General features: G+C 45.2%; 1 pseudogene; it reads left to right on the top strand.

Moving 5' to 3' along the window:
- Positions 1 to 6,526: 6,526 nt before the first annotated feature.
- LOC122448929 lies at positions 6,527 to 16,078 on the top strand (annotated as a pseudogene).

A 16,078-nucleotide genomic window follows, 5' to 3' on the forward strand; every position in this document is an offset into this window, starting at 1 on the left:
CACTCGGAGGCGCTCGGCTCCGCTCGGCCCCTCTCGGCTCGGCTGGGGGCGTGGCCCAAGGCCCCCCGCCCAGGTCGCCTCTGGCGCCTGGAGGGGCGGGGCTTTCGTGCGGGCGCAAGCCCCCTGACGTCGCAGAGAGGACCTTACCCCGGGCGCATGCGCGGGCGTCGCTCCCGCTTTTCTCCGCGCGGAGGCTGAACCCGGCAGGGAAGGAGGGGGGACCGGGGGCGGATGCTGCATCTCCGGAGGTTCCCGGCTTTTGTATTCCGTGTCCTGGGCTTTCTAGAGAACCACCAAAGAAAAGCCGTGCCAGGCTGCACTTTCAAAAGGATGCTAGCTGGATTGGGAATCCTGACCCTTGCCCCGCCCCTCTCTTCTCAGTCCAGTATTTCCCGACAAGCATCGCCTGGGAGTTGGTTTTCCTTTTATCCCACCAAAACTTTACCGCAGTTTTTTTCCTCTTCTCTGTTTCTTAACAAGAAGGACGACTTCTGATGACTGCTTTCCGTTAAATCTTCAGGTACTTGAGAACTTTCAAGCACATCAGTTAGCCCCCTCAGGTACAGTAAAGCCCTTTTTTCACAGCTTCTGTTGTGTAACCTGTGACACCTGGGGTAAAGGTGACCCCTTTTCTGAGTTTTTGTCGCACGTTCCAGGCACCTTTTTTGTTATGGAGTCCCAAGTCTGTAGCAAATATGCTCAGAAAGTGGTCCCCACCTTTAGAATGTAGGGTCAATGAACAGCGAGCACTCTCCAGTATGACATACCAGAGTTGGAATCTCACATCTGCGTTATACGGAAGATTAATAATTGGCTGAGTGACTTTGCTATTTAATCTCTCATTCATAAAAGAGCAATGAAAATATCAATAATCAGGCCAGTAGAAATGACTGAGAGGATTAAATAACAGCACACGGGCAGCTTTTTGCACAGTGCCTGGTGTTCAGTAAACAAAGCTGACTTTAACTTCAGGTTACATCGTAACCTTCAGATCCTGAAAACTAGTGAACATAAACATAAGCGCTGAGCAGTATATCTAATGTGATATGTCCAAAGTCAAACTGTGGAACTCACCCCTCAACTTGCTCCTTTCACAGTCTTCCCCACCTCTGTTAGGGTCAAGTCCATCCTTCTGGTGGCTTAGGCCAAACCTTGAAGTCATCCTTGACTCCTCTTCTTATCATGTTGCTTAGCTGCTCAGTGCTGTCTGACTCTCTTGCGACTCCATGGACTGTAGCCTGCCAGGCTACTCTGTTCATGGGATTTTCCAGGCAAGAATACTGAAGTGGGTTGCCATTTTGGGATCTTCCTCACCCAGGAATTGAACCCACATCTGCATTGGCAGGCGGATTCTTTACCACTGAGCCACCTGGAAAGCCCCTGCCTATCATATCTCACATGTAATCCAGTAGCAAATTCTGTCAGCCCTGCCTTTAAAATATCCTCATCTGAGCGCTCATCTTCTCTGTCCTGGAATGATTGCAAAAACTTCCAAACCACTCTTGGTGATTCCCCTCTGCCTTCACAGACAGCCAGAGACTATATTAAATCCTAAGTCAAAACCTACTTCCCTCTTCTAAAGCCTTCAATGGCTTCCCATCTCACTCAAAACAAACACTAAAATTTGTTTTTTCGAGGGCCTCCAAGATCCTAAGTGATCTCCTCCCCCCCGCTCATTATACTCTCCCACCTCTCTAGTTGTATCTCTATCCACTCCACCCACTCACTCCTTTCCCTCCATACTAACCTTTCTGCTCCTGAAACGTGCAGACTCACTTCTACCTCAGGACCTTTGCACTTGTTGTTTCTTACCCCAAGATATCAGAAAGTCATGTGCCCTTCATCCAAACTTCTACTCAGAAGTCACCTCCCCAGAAACTTTCCCAGAATAGTCTACTGAAACAGCAAGTCCTAACCTCCATCACTGTCTCCCATCATCTTTACTTTTCCTCATGTTCTAATGAGCTGAATAACATCTGTAACATTCTGAGACCAGAAACTTTGTGTTACCTATCTGCAGCATCTGGAACATGGCCTGACATGCTGAGATATTCAATAAATATTTCTTTAATGAGTTAAGTATATATACAGTTGACCCTTGAACAACATGGATTTGAACTGTGCAGGTCGTGGATCCTTTTCAATAAAGACAAACCACCATATTACACAATCCATGACCGGTTGAATCCCAGGATGCAGAACCAGGGGTATGGAGGGCCACCTATGGGGCTTGAGCATCCATGGATATTGGTATCTGCAACAGATGCTGGAACCAGCCCCCCACAGATACTGAGAGATGACTGTATGTGGGGATATTGTCCTCTCATTTAAAACTCCCATTTAGTCAACAGGCTTTTCTGAGCATCTGTTTCAACCCAACATTGTGGGATGCAGAGATAAATAAGGCACTCTCCCAACCATTGAGGAACTTGATATTTCAGAGGAGCCAGATGTGGAAAGAAATACTTCTGGAAGAAAATATGTAACACTAGATGTATGTGTCAACTGCTTTGTAAAGCAAAGAGAAGAACATCACTTGTTCTATATAGGAGAGCATGGAAAGGCTTCTCAGAGGAGGTGACACTGAGGCTGGGTCTAAAGAGAGGAAGAGGAGAGGACCTCAGGCAGAGGAGATAGTGTGCACTTAATATCTGTGTTGGGAGGTATGTGGCAAATAATGTTTACCCAGGGAGACAAATTATTTTCCTTAAAAAAAAAAAAAAAGTTTTAAGTGAATTCCAGGTGATCCATATAATAATGTCACCTGCACTCACTCACCTTCGGATGAACTATCTCAAGCAGAAGAGTTGCCAGAAATACAGCTGATGCAATAGAACTACAACCTGACCTCTGTTTTACTGGAATGGGCTACACCTGTGACTTCTTTGTGTCTGGTTCCAGAGGCAAAGAACATGTATTGATTAGGAGTTTTCTGGCTACAAGTTACCAGTAACCCATCAACCCAGTTTAAGAAAAACAAGAGGGGAACTGATCTTAAAGCTTTTGGAAGTGGGGACAGGGGGAGGTGTGAGTGGATTTTTAGGCCAGCAACAAGAACCCAGCTGGGCTTTTGGATGAAATGGAAGCATAGCAAGAGTTGCCAGTAAGGCTCTCCTTGCAAACTTGTTTCCTCTGCTTCGAGTGGGAAATCTATCTCCCAACCACTTCCAATGATCCGGAGAGACATGAGAGACATGAAAAACCCCTGATCATTCCAATTCCACAATCCCAGAAAAGAGGCCCTAATTGGCCTACTTTGAGTCAGGTGTCCCCCTCCCCCAGAATAATCAGGGTCGGCTTACAAGTCATGAGTTTCACTACGAATCTATTTGTGTTGATCAAGACCACAAAAAGGGCATTATTTTAGGAGGTATCTTAAGAGAAGTCCCTCATAGATCTATTGACTCTGCTTAATGGCAAAATAACTGAGAGACATTTGATCAGAAATCAGGAAAACACCTGATTTCTGCACAGTATGAAGGTCTTTTTTTTTTTTAATGTAGCAATCAAAACAAAGTTTTTTTTTTTCCCAATAAAAAGTAGGGAAAAGCTGGGGTGGTCTCCGTAAGCCCTTTGTGATAGTTGACATTAATGTTACGTCACCAGATAATTCTGGTTTGTTTCCCAGGCACATGATAGGCTTATACTTCCTCACAGCTTGGAGTCAGGAGTGGCCATGGGACTTGTTTTGGTCCATACATTGCAAGTAGAAGCACATCACTCTCAGCCCAAACTTTAAGAGCCAGAAAGCGGTTTTTTATGCTTTTTCCCTCAGCCACAGCCATAGACCATGCTTGAGGAGGTGACAGTTCCATCAGTCTGGGACCTGGAGTGAGAAGACACAGCATAATGACCCAAGCAGACATGTGCTATGAGTAAGAAACAAACCTTTGCTGTTTGAAAAGCAAGGCCAGGGCTTGTTTGTTACCAAAGCAAAACCTAGCCTATCCTGACAGATGCATCTTCCTAACATCCAGTCTACCCCACTTCCCATTGTACAGCCTGAGGCAATTTGGGTGGGCTGGACCCCCATCTCCCACATGCAAGTGTAGAGCTTCAATTCAATTGACCGTTGGTCTTCCCAGGTGGTGGTAGTGGTAAAGAACCCGCCTGCCAATATAGGAGTATTCAAGAGAAGCGCGTTCAATCCCTGGGTTGAGAAGATTCCCTGGAGAAGGAAATGGAAACCCACTCCAGTAATCTTGCCTGGAAAATCCCCATGGACAGAGGAGCCTGACGGACTACAGTCCATCGCACAATATACCTTCTACTGATTGCTGCAAAGACAGACTTTTTACCCAGGATTACATCTTTCAGTACTCAATATTTACCTCTTCACAACAATTGGGTAAAAGCCTTCACTCCCTCCCTGGGTGTCAGTAAGGAACCATGTCAGCTATTCTGGTACAATGAGAAGAGCCAGCCTAAAGATGAAGCACACCCATGAAATCAGGAAAAGTAGAAAGAACTGAAGAGAAAAGAGTGTTGAAATGCCAACCAAAGCTTACCTGAATCCCATTTACCAATCAAGTCATATAAATCAATGCATTCCCTCTATTATTGATTCTAACTTGAGCTGGATTTTTTTATTAGTTGAAACCAAAAGCATTCTAATGATGGCTATTTGAATGCTACATTCACTGCACAGCTCCGAGTAGTAGCCAGTGCCATAGAATCACAAGCGGGAGTCTGAGCTGTAAACAATTCCAGGAAGAGAAGGTAAAACATTCTCTGTGATTTCTATGCCGGCTCCTTGTCAAGAATGAGGTTATCACAGTGCCTCAGAGCACAGAGAAGGCAGTAACTAGCCATGACCTGAGGGTTAGAAGGAAGAGAATTCTATAGAAGCAGGGTAGTGACAGACCCCCTTACCTTAATCAACAGTACATGGTTCATTTCTTTAAAAAAAAAATTCTATTTATTTCTCTTTAGTTCTCCTGGGTCTTCGTGGCTGCAAGCGGGCTTTCTTTAGCTGTGTGAGCAGAGGCTGCTCTCCAGTTGCAGTGCGTGGGCTTCTCATTGCAGTGGCTCCTCTTACTGTGGAGACAGGCTCTAGAGCGCAGGCTCAGTAGTTGTGGCTTATTTGCCCTGTGGCATGTGGGATCTTCCTGGACCAGGAATCGAACCAGTGTCCCCTGTATTGCAAGGAGGATTCTTAACCACTGGACCACCAGAGAAGCCCTATAGTTCATTTCATAGTTAACCCTTATCTTGCCTTTAGAAAGTCTGGAGTTAAATCCCAGAGGCATTCCCATCCCCCAGAGGCAGTTAGTGTAGACTGTAAGTAAGTAGGATTTAAATCCAGACCTCCTGAGTTTGAATTCTGTCTTCCCCACTTACATGCTGTATAAGCTCAAGTAACTGACTTAACCCCCTAATGTTTTTGTGAGAATTGGATGAGATAATCCACATGTTGCTATTAACATGGTGTCTGATGCATGATGAGAACCCAAAGGTTAAAAAGAAAGTCCCATCCATCGTTTTAAGTAAAGTTCTGAATCCAGTTGTGCCAATTTGTCTCTCTGCTCTAAATCCATCCTTCCTTGCAATCTATCCTTCCTTGCCACGCTTTGTGATGCTGGAGCTGAATTCTGCTAGCATGTCCCTTTTGTCAGTGGCACAATGTTAGGCTTTGTCAGTAGAGAGGACTTGAGGGGTGCTGCTGGACCCGAGATGAACTTGAATGTCCATAAAACCCTCCCAACTCGAGGCATTGTCTGTTCCCCCCACCACTCTCTTTCCCAGTAAATATGTGCTGTGTACCTACTATCTGGCTGTGTCCTGGGTTCTGGGTGTGTAGCTTTGAATAAAACCAGAAACCTTCATGGAATTTACAGTCTAGTATGTCAGGCAGACGTTGATCAAATAATCAAAAATAGAAATCTTACATGGTGCCTGGTACCATAAGATCCCAAAAATAGGAGACTTTGGATCAAAGATGCTTAGAGGGAGAGTTCCCTGGTGGCCCAGTGGTTAAGAGTCCCCCTGCCAATGCAGTATATGCGGTTTCCATCTCTGGTTGGAGAACTAACGGCAAACTAAGCCCTAAAGCCTGTGCCGAGCAACTAAGATCCAATATGGGAAAAAAAAAATGTTTAGGGAAATAGTTGGTGTGAGATCTAATTAAACTGTATTGATCTAAATAAACTGTAAACTGAGATCTAATTAAACTTCTAATTAAACCATGTATTGGTGTGCTTGGACTGCCATAACAAAATACCTTTGACCAGATGACTTAAAACAGCAGAAAGTAATATTCTTCAAATTCTTGAGGCTGGAATTCCAAGATCAAGTTTCCAGCACATGCAGTTTCTGGTGAGGACTCTCTTCCTGACTAGCACACGGCTGCTTTCTTGCTGTGTCCTCGTATATGAGCAGGGAGACAGAAGGAGAGTGAACTTTCTGGTATCTCTTCTTATAAGGACACTAACCGTCCTGGATCAGGGTCCCACTCTCCAGATCTCATTCAACCTTAATTATTTCCTTATTCCCAATATAGCCACACTAGGAGTTAGGGCTTCGATGTATGGATTTTGCAGGTACGTACACATCTAGCCCATCACAGTAGGAAAATGTGGGAGAGGAGTGCTCCCTGTAGAGAGAACTGCTCATGCATAGACCTGCAGCCATCCAGGGTACGTGGTGGTTTAAACAAAGACGAAGAAGGCACAGGGACAATGAGGTGGATAGAGGGAGGAGGTCAGGCTGGAGGGTGGACGGGGGCCAGCCTGATCATGCAGGGCCTTGAAGGTGGTGGTAATAATCTGAACTGTATTCTAGGAACCCTTCAGTAAAGGTGCAGGGACAACCTGTTGGGTGCAGTTCAGAATGGAAGGCTCACAATGGATGTAGACAGAACAATAATGAAGCTGTCCAGAGTGCCCAGATCCAGCCCAGGCTATTCAGGTGGCTGCTGGGTGGCCTGGAGGAGACACTGGCCAGCCAAGCTGCCCAGAATCAGGGAAGAGAACTTGCTTCTGGCCCCGGTGAACAGAGGCCTCGGATTACAGAGCCACCCTAGTCACATTCGCAGCTTTTCTACAGTCCTGGCTTCTCGCCTCCCCTCCTCACCTGGTAGACCCTGTGCATTAGTTTACCTCGGCCATGACCACCCATCTCTGTGACTGGTTGTGTTTCCCTAGCCCTAGTCTAGCCCAGCCTGCCTTCCTCCTTTTCCCACAATGAGCCACAGCACTAGGATTCAACAAGCTGCCCTTTAACATACGTTGGTACAGCCACTGTGGAGAACAGTATGGAAGTTCCTCAGAAAACTAAAAATAGAATTACCATATGATCTAGCAATCCCACTGCTGGGCATACCTCCAGACAAAACTATTATTCGAAAAGATACATGCACCCCTGTGTTCATAGCAGCACTATTCACAATAGTCAAGACATGGGAACAACCTAAATATCCATCAACAGAGGAATGGATACAGAAGATACAGTACATACTTACAATGGAATACTAGTCGACCATAAAAAAGAATGATATAATGCCATTTGCAGCAACATGGATGCAACTAGAGATCATCATACTAAGTGATGTCAAGTCAAAGACAAATAGTATGTATGATATCACTTATCTGTAGAATCTAAAATAGGACACAAATGAACCTAGGAAATAGAAATAGAAAAACAGACATTGAGAACAGACTGGTGGTTGCCAAGGGGGAGGACTTAGGAGAGAGATGGGGTGGGAGGTTGGGTTAGCAGATGTAAGCTTTTAAATATAGAATGGATAAACAACAAGGTCCTACTGTATATCAAAGGATAGTCAATATCCTATGATAAGCCATAATGGGAAAGAATATTTTTAAAAAGGAACGTACATATGTATATGTACAACTGAATCACTTTACTGTACAGCAGAAATTAACACGTTGTAAATCAGCTATACTTCAATTAAAAAATATTAACAAAATGCTGCCTCTGATCAATCAGACTTGACAAATCCACAACTGCCCACCCCTCCTTAGACTCCTCAGTGTGATATGCAAATTCCCAGTCAACAAAACTCTTTACACTTTAATCTAGGATCCTGAAGAACTTTAAGGTGTGGACTGGAAGTGATCCATTCCTTTCACAGATGCAGCCTGGCTTCAAGTCATCTGAGTTGTCTAGATAATGTCAAACTCTGAATACAGATTAAAGGGATCCTAAACTGTTAGCACTTCAAGGGGTTAGTAAAAAAAAAAAAATTGTTTTAATCTCTTAGGAAAAAATTTACATCAGTCTAACCTTAAGATTGTTTCTACAGGAAAAAGAGAAAGGATGAAATAGAAGCAATATTTGAAACGATAGTGTCTGAGGACTCTCTAGAACTTATGAAAGATATCTAGTTATAGGTAAACCATATAAATTCAAATCAGAACTACACAATATTGTAAAGCAATTCTCCTCCAATTAAATAAATTTTTAAAAGTTCAAATCAGGATAAATAAAAATCAGTCTCCAACTAGACACATCACAATGAAACCACAAAAAAACCAAAGATATATCAAACTGGTTTAATATATTAATTAAAGAGTAATTTGACTGGAGCCTCTGCTGGGAAGATGGGGAGAGGAAGGGGCTGGTTTTGATTCCCACCAGGGCCATCATCACAGTTTTGATTATTTAAAGTACAAACCCGCCCAGCAACAGTATTCTCATTCCTAAAGAGATTAGTATGCTGATCTGACAGAGGACAGAAATTAAGGGGAGGTCAAAGAACTCTGCCAACTAGAGTTGATTATTCATCAGCTCATTAGCAGACAGATGTGGAAGGGTTCTGGGATGAAGAGGCACCCACAGGTGTAAAGACTGAAGGAGGAAATGGGAATGTGACAACACAGCAAAAAGCTTTAGAACTGGACTCTGACTATTTTAAGGACATGACATTTACTAAAAGGAAAACTCAGGAAATCATTAAGAAGACAGAACCGTTAGACTTTGGCATCCCAGGGGGTAGCACAGGTTTCTCTGATAGATTAGCAGCTACACACCATATGCCTTTTATTCACCAGTCTCCTGAATCCGGTGACTTACATACCTGGCAAGAAAATACCTATGCATGGCAAGAAGAAGATGTAGTCTGTCAACCAAAGAAGTCCTCAGGCAGCAGAAGGCAGCAGACAGGTAAACAAGAGCAAAAGAACAATAAAGGAAGAAATGGGACAGGAAGCACCGTGGTGTGAAAATTGGTGTGAAACTTTCACAACAAATATTCTTCAAGTGTCATGGTACTGGCGGGAGAAATATGAGCTTCACAAACCAACCAACATTTGTATGGATCTAAGAATATTATCAGAATACAAATAAAATGCTTGATTTTAATGTATTCATCAGGACATTCAGGACACCAGGGTTCTCTCAAAGTCCCTTGAACCCAGTGATTCAGACTCAAAAGAATAAAAAAAGCTTATGAGAAAACAATTTCTTCTTCAACATGCTCCAACTGTAAGACAATGGTTTGCTCTAGAGAAATAATTTCAAATAGAATATGCTAGTACCTCTTCAAGCTAGTGTTCCTAGCTAAATAAATGGATGTAAATAATCTTATGGTGGGAAAGAAACTCTTCTGTCTATAATGCTTTCCATCAATGTGCATAATGATACAATAAATAATTTTAATTACTATTTGGCTTCCATGATTTGTTGTTCAGTTGCTCAGTCATGTCTGACTCTGCAATCCCATGGACTGCAGGATGCCAGGCTTCCCTGTCCTTCACTGTCTCCTGGAGTTTGCTCAAAACTCATGTCCATTGAGTCAATGATGCAGTGAGCCAGAGAAAAGCTCGTGCAGTAACAAAAACCCAGCACAGTCAAAAATAATTTTTTTAAAAAAGAAAATAAGCCAGTCACAAAATGACAAATACTACATGACTCTGTTTATATGAAATACCTGGAATGGTGAAATACACAGTGATAGAAAGTAGAATGGTGGTTGCTAGGGAAGCAGCAAAGGAATGAATGGGAAACTATTACATAATGGATGGAGCATATCAGTTTTGCAAGATGAAAATGGTTCTGGAGATTGCCTGCACAAAAATGTGAATGTACTTAAAACTAGTGAACTGCACATTTAAACGTAGCTATAATGGTAAATTTGGGGTTGTGTATGTTTTAACACACTTTAAAAAATCTAATACAGAAGATAAAATGCAATACTCAAAAACACTTGGCTGATCCAAAAGAAGAAAAAAAGGAAAACAGGAACAAAATCCAGGTAGGCCAAATAGAAGAGAAATAACAAGATTATAGATGTAAATGACTTGGAACCATACCGTAATATATGCTAAGGAAGAGCAGCAGACATGTACCAAAATGCTCACAGCAGCATTATTTGTAGTAGCCCTAAATGGGAACCAACCCAAATGCCCTTGTAGCTCAGTCAGTAAAGAATCTGCCTGCAATGCAGCAGACCCAGGTTCAATCCCTGGGTTGGGAAGATCCCCTGGAGAAGGAAATGGCAACCCACTCCAGTATCCTTGCCTGGAAAATTTCATGGACAGAGGAGCCTGGTGGGCTGCAGTCCATGGGGTCGCAAAGAGTTGGGCACAACTGAGCGGCTAACACTTACTTAACACTTCGTTGAAGGGATAAATAAATTTTGGTATATTCACCCAATGGAATGCTGCTATATGCTGCATTAAAAGTGAATGAACTACGGCTTCACACAACATGGAAGACTCTAATCAATCACATGGAGTGAAAGAAGCCAGGCACAAAAGAACACGCACTTAATGGTGACCTTTATATAAAACCTGTAATAACCACCAGAGGCTGCCCTGGTGGCTCAGACGGTAAAGAAGCTGCCTATAGTGCAGAAGACCCGGGTTCGATCCCTAGGTTGGCAGATCCCCTGGAGAAGGAAGTGGCAACCCACTCCAGTATTCTTGCCTGGAGAATTACATAGACAAAGGAACCTAGTGGGCTACAGTCCATGGGGGCTGCAAAAAGTCGAACATGGCTAAGTGACTAAACAACAATAACAAATAGTGTATTTTGGTATATATATCATTCCAGATTTTTCAGGGTACCTACACATTTTTTGTTTTAATTATGGGATTATATTGCACACACTGCTGAACTTTTTTCCTATCTTAATAGGTATTCAACATCTGTTCATTTTAATACACATAGATCTACTCCACACTTTGCCAGGAGATGGATATATTCGTTAGCTTGATAGTGGCAATGGTTTCATGGGTATCTACACATGTCAAAACTCAAATCGTACTCTTTAAATACATATGGTTTACTGTACATCAGTTATACCTCAGTAAGACTTGAAAAGTATTATGCCTTAAATCTCTTTTACTGATTTCCCCCACTTAAAACTATAAGTTCCATCCATGCTATTGTATGTACAACTAACACATAGTTTCTCAGTGCTGGGTAGAATTCCAAGGTCAGCCTCCACCATGGTTTACTAACTCATTTTTGCTTCCTGCTCACCTATGCCATGAACAAGGCTATCATAAATAATCTCCACCTTGTCTTCTTATATACCTGACCGAGCTTTCTTTAAAACATATTTCAAGGAGTAAGATTGCTGAACTTTCTGCCAACGCATCCTTCTTTTTACTGAAAACTGCCTGCTTATTGTTTATTTTATGGAAGAGCTGAGCAAGTTTCCATTCCATTCCAGCTGGGCATGAGCGTTCCCAGTCTCTTCACTTGGATTTCAGACCCTTCACGCTGCCACAGGACAGAGGGTGAGGTGTCAGTTCTTGGTCACCCCTCATCTCCCCACTTCCCTGCATTCTATTTGACATTGACTTCATTTGCTGTGTGCTCAGTCACTCAGTTTTGTCTGACTCTTTGCGACCCTTTGGACTGCAGCCCACCAGGCTCCTCTGTCCATGGGATTTCCCAGGCACGAATACTGGAGTGGGTTGCCATTTTCTCCTCCAAGGGATCTTCCCGACCCAGTAATCGACCCCGCGTCTCCTATGTCTCCTGAGTTGCAGGCAGATTCTTTATCTGCTGGGTAATAGGTGAAGTCCTATATGACTTCACGGTTGCTGACAAATAATTTTTTTTTCAGGCTGTGGCCATTCCGTAGTGTTTAACAGATGGACTTTCTATTTTCACTTGCTTTTTAAATCATGTTTTGGGGGAGAGGTACAGGTGAGAGATGGGAGCTCCGTAGCCTGTCTTTCCACAGCACTCTCCAGCAGACTTCAAAGGTCCCACCTACATGAAGGAGCCAGGCCCCTGTGCTTGGGCCAGTGTTTTAAGCTGCAAGGAATGTGGTGACTCAGCTGGTCGCCCAGGGACACCTCAGTGAACAAGGCCGAGGGAAGGAAGTCATTACACAGACAGCTGGGCTGTAAAAAACAAAAATACTCCTCACACCAAGCTTTACGAAGCAGTGTGGCTGTGGATCCCGTGACTCAACGGGACTGTTTCTGCCACGTGGCCCCCCCACAGCCCATGATATATGGCCCCCAGCTCATAATACACGGCACCAAGCTCAGAATATGTGGCACGCAGCCCTCACTCACTCCTGGCTGCTCCTCAAGCTGCTTGGAAAACTGACTGGGTGGGGACCCCAGGAAAATCCATGACAGTCTTCTCTCCTCCACCCTGACCCATTGCTACCTGTATCATCTCTTTTCTCCTTGTTCCTTCCTCTTTACTTCTTTTGTGTTAGAAAGTGTTTGTCACTCAGTCGTATCTGACTCTTTGCAAACCCATGGACTGTCACCCAGCCAGGCTCCTCTGTTCATGGAATTTTCCAAGAATACTAGAGCGGGTGGCCATTCCCTTCTCTAGGGACCTTACCGACCCAGAGATCAAACCTGGGTCTCCTGCATTGCAGGCAGATTCTTTACCATCCAAGCCACCAGGGAAGCCCTAAATTTTGATTCTCTTGCCCCTAAATAAATTTTAAAAATCTGGAATTCAGTATTTCACACCAGCAGGGAGCTTGGCAGACACACGTGCGTGTGTGCTTAGTCACATCACTCTCTGTGACCGTATGGACTGTAGCCCGCCAGGCTCCTCTGTCCATGGGGTTCTCCAGGTAAGGATACTGGAATGGGTTGCTGTGCCCTCCTCCAGCGGATCTTCCCAATCCAGGGACTGAACCTGCGTCTCTTGTGTCTCCTGCATTGGCAGGTGGATTTTACTTGTACCACCTGGGAAGCCCCACCAAAGATGCTAAACAGGTAGAAAAAATTATGCATAAGGCAAAAGTGATTGCTTTCAACTCAGGAATACATACTGCTTTTCTTTTAGGAAGCCCAATGATGATGATTTGTTGATGTAATTGAGCAGGACCCTATGGGGCATGTAACATTTGCACTGGTACAGTGACTAGCAATATTGTGTCACTCTCCTGCTCAGCAACCTTCAAGGGCTCCTCAGTGTCCATGGTTTTACCCCATATTCAAGGCCAGATGGGCCACCTCCTAGCACTCACTTTCTCCGCTATTCATGCCTTCATTCACCACTTCCACCCACTTACGCTGTCCCTGACCCTCCTGTATATACTCCATCCCTATATAATGCAAGGCCTACCATCAATTGATCTCTCAACAGTATTTTTACAAATTTTTTACTTACTGATTTTTGGCTGAGCTGGGTCTTCGTTGCTGCACTGACTTTGTCTAGTTGTAGCGAGGGGAGCTACTCTCTAGTTATGGTGCTGTGGCTTCTCTTGTGGAGCACGGGATCTGGGGTGCAGGCTTCAGTACTTGGGGGTACATGGGATCAGTAGTTGTGGCTTGTGGGCACTAGAGTGCAAGTTCAATAGTTGCGATACACGGGCTTAGTTGTTCTGCATGTGGGATCTTCCTGGATCAGGGATCAAACCTGTGTCCCCTGCATTGAGATATGGATTCTTTACCACTCAGCCACCAGGGGAGCCCTAAACAGTATTTTTTAACATCTCTTACTCTATTTCTGAACAAAATTTAAAAATATTGAACATCCATTCTAGCGTGTGTGTGTGCTCAGTCACTTCATTCATGTCCAACTCTTTGCGACCCTATGAACTGTAGCCCAGCAGGCTCCTCTGTCCTTGAGATTTTTCAGGCAAGAATACTGGAATGGGAAAAAAAAAAAAAAAGAATACTGGAGTGGGTTACTATGCCCTCCTCCAAGGGATCTTCCCAACCCAAGGGATCAAACCACTGCTGAGCCACTGGGGAAGCCCATCCTTTTGAGACCCTCCTTGAATTGCAAAGCATGTTGAGACATGAGTCTGGACACCAGATGGAAGAGAACGGGGCCAGAAAGTACATCTAAGTAAAAAGAGGAAGAATAAGAGGTCCCCTTGCTGAAGGTTCAGCGCATAGGATAGCTGGTAAGTCCTGCAGAGGTTTCAGAACACCCAGAAAGCTCCCCTTCACAGGTGGTTAATGATCTGTGTTCTTCCCTCGACGAGAAATCCCAAACAGGTTTCAAAAGGGTTCAGTCAAACTGACGTTTTTCTGGGAAGGACAGCTGGAGCCGGAAACTGTCCAGCCACAGCCCACGCTGCCAGGCAACCTGGTCAGGCTGGGGCAGTGCTCGGCTACCACCGACAGCCTGGTTGGCAGGAATAGGGGACAGCAACGGAAGTTTCCTGCCCTCCAGCCTAGGGATCCCTGACCACATCCAGAGCCTGTCCCTGAAAGGCTGGGAGGAGAGGCCCCAGGAGCCCCGCAGCCTCAGCCACATAGGCAGGGAAAGGCAACAACATGTAAATCCATGGCTGATTCATGTCAATGTATGGCAAAAACCACTACAATATTGTAAAGTAATTAGCCTCCAACTAATAAAAATAAATGAAAAAAAAAAAGAAAAGGAAGGGAAGAACAACCAAGGACCACAGCCCAGAGCCTGGCTTCCTCCAGCCAGCAGCTGGGGAGAGGCGGGCTGGGGGCGGGGGCGGCTGTGGGGGCGGGACCATGGGGGCGGGACTGCTGTGGGGCGGGGCCATCGGGGCGGGTTAGTAGTGGAAGATGGTCGGGGTGGTTCCCTGCCCAGCCCCACCCCCTTGGCCTCTGATGCGGCAACTCGGGCCTTGGAACCGCCACCTGCCCAAAACTGTGATTGGGGCCTGAATCTCTGCAGCTGCCTTGAAGGTCAGAAGCAGGCTGGGTCTAGGGTCGAGGGAAAGCCTGACACCCTTGGGTCACTGCTCACCGCCTCCCCAACTATCTTCTCTAGTGCTCGCTCCACATAGAAGCCAGAGGGCGTTTTCTCAATTGGCATTACGTGAAGTTGCTCAGTCGTGTCCGACTCTTTGCAACCCCATGGACTGTACACATAGAAGCCAGAGGGCTTTTTCTCAATTGGCATTACGTGAAGTTGCTCAGTCGTGTCCGACTCTTTGCAACCCCATGGACTGTAGCCTACCAGGCTCCTCCGTCCATGGAATTTTCCAGGCAAGAGTACCGGAGTGGGTTGCCATTTCCTTCTCCAGGGGATCTTCCCGACCCAGGGATCGAACCTGAGTCTTCCGCATTGCGGGCAGATGCTTTTACCATCTGAGCCACCAGGGAAGCCCCTAGAGCTCCTTCCTTTGCTTTGAAGGCAGAGTACTTCGCCTCCCACTTCCTCCCCTCCCCACCCCCCACACAGTCTGATTCCTCCCCTGCCCCCTACTCAGCTGTTTCACCTTCCATCATCAAGACTGAACTATCCCCAGGCACATCTGCATGGCCTTGCTACAAACTAGTCAGTACACTAGGAATAGCATTCCCACCCTTTTGTTGTTCTTTAGTCACTAAGTCCTGTCCCACTCTTTGCGACCCCATGGACTATAGCCCTGCCAGGCTCCTCTGTCCATGGGATTTCCCAGGCAAGATTAATGGAGTGGGTTGCCATTTCCTTCTCCAGGGATCTTCCCAACACAGATTCTTTACCACTGAGCCACCTGAGAAGCCCTCCCACCCTTTATATCTAACTAATTCCAACTGATTTTTGAGACTGAGATGTCTGCTCGAGGAAAGCTTTCCTTGACCCTCCCATCCTGCCGCCATCCATCATAACTGCCTGACTGCCTGTCAGTTCTGCTTCTTTCCCTTCTTCCCTCCCCACCCCCACCCCCCACCCCCCACCAGGCCTGCTGGGTCGCTGTAGCAACTCCAGAGCCTAG

This window comes from Cervus canadensis, chromosome 10 (genome assembly GCF_019320065.1).
Source record: "Cervus canadensis isolate Bull #8, Minnesota chromosome 10, ASM1932006v1, whole genome shotgun sequence".
Taxonomy (NCBI): domain Eukaryota; kingdom Metazoa; phylum Chordata; class Mammalia; order Artiodactyla; family Cervidae; genus Cervus; species Cervus canadensis.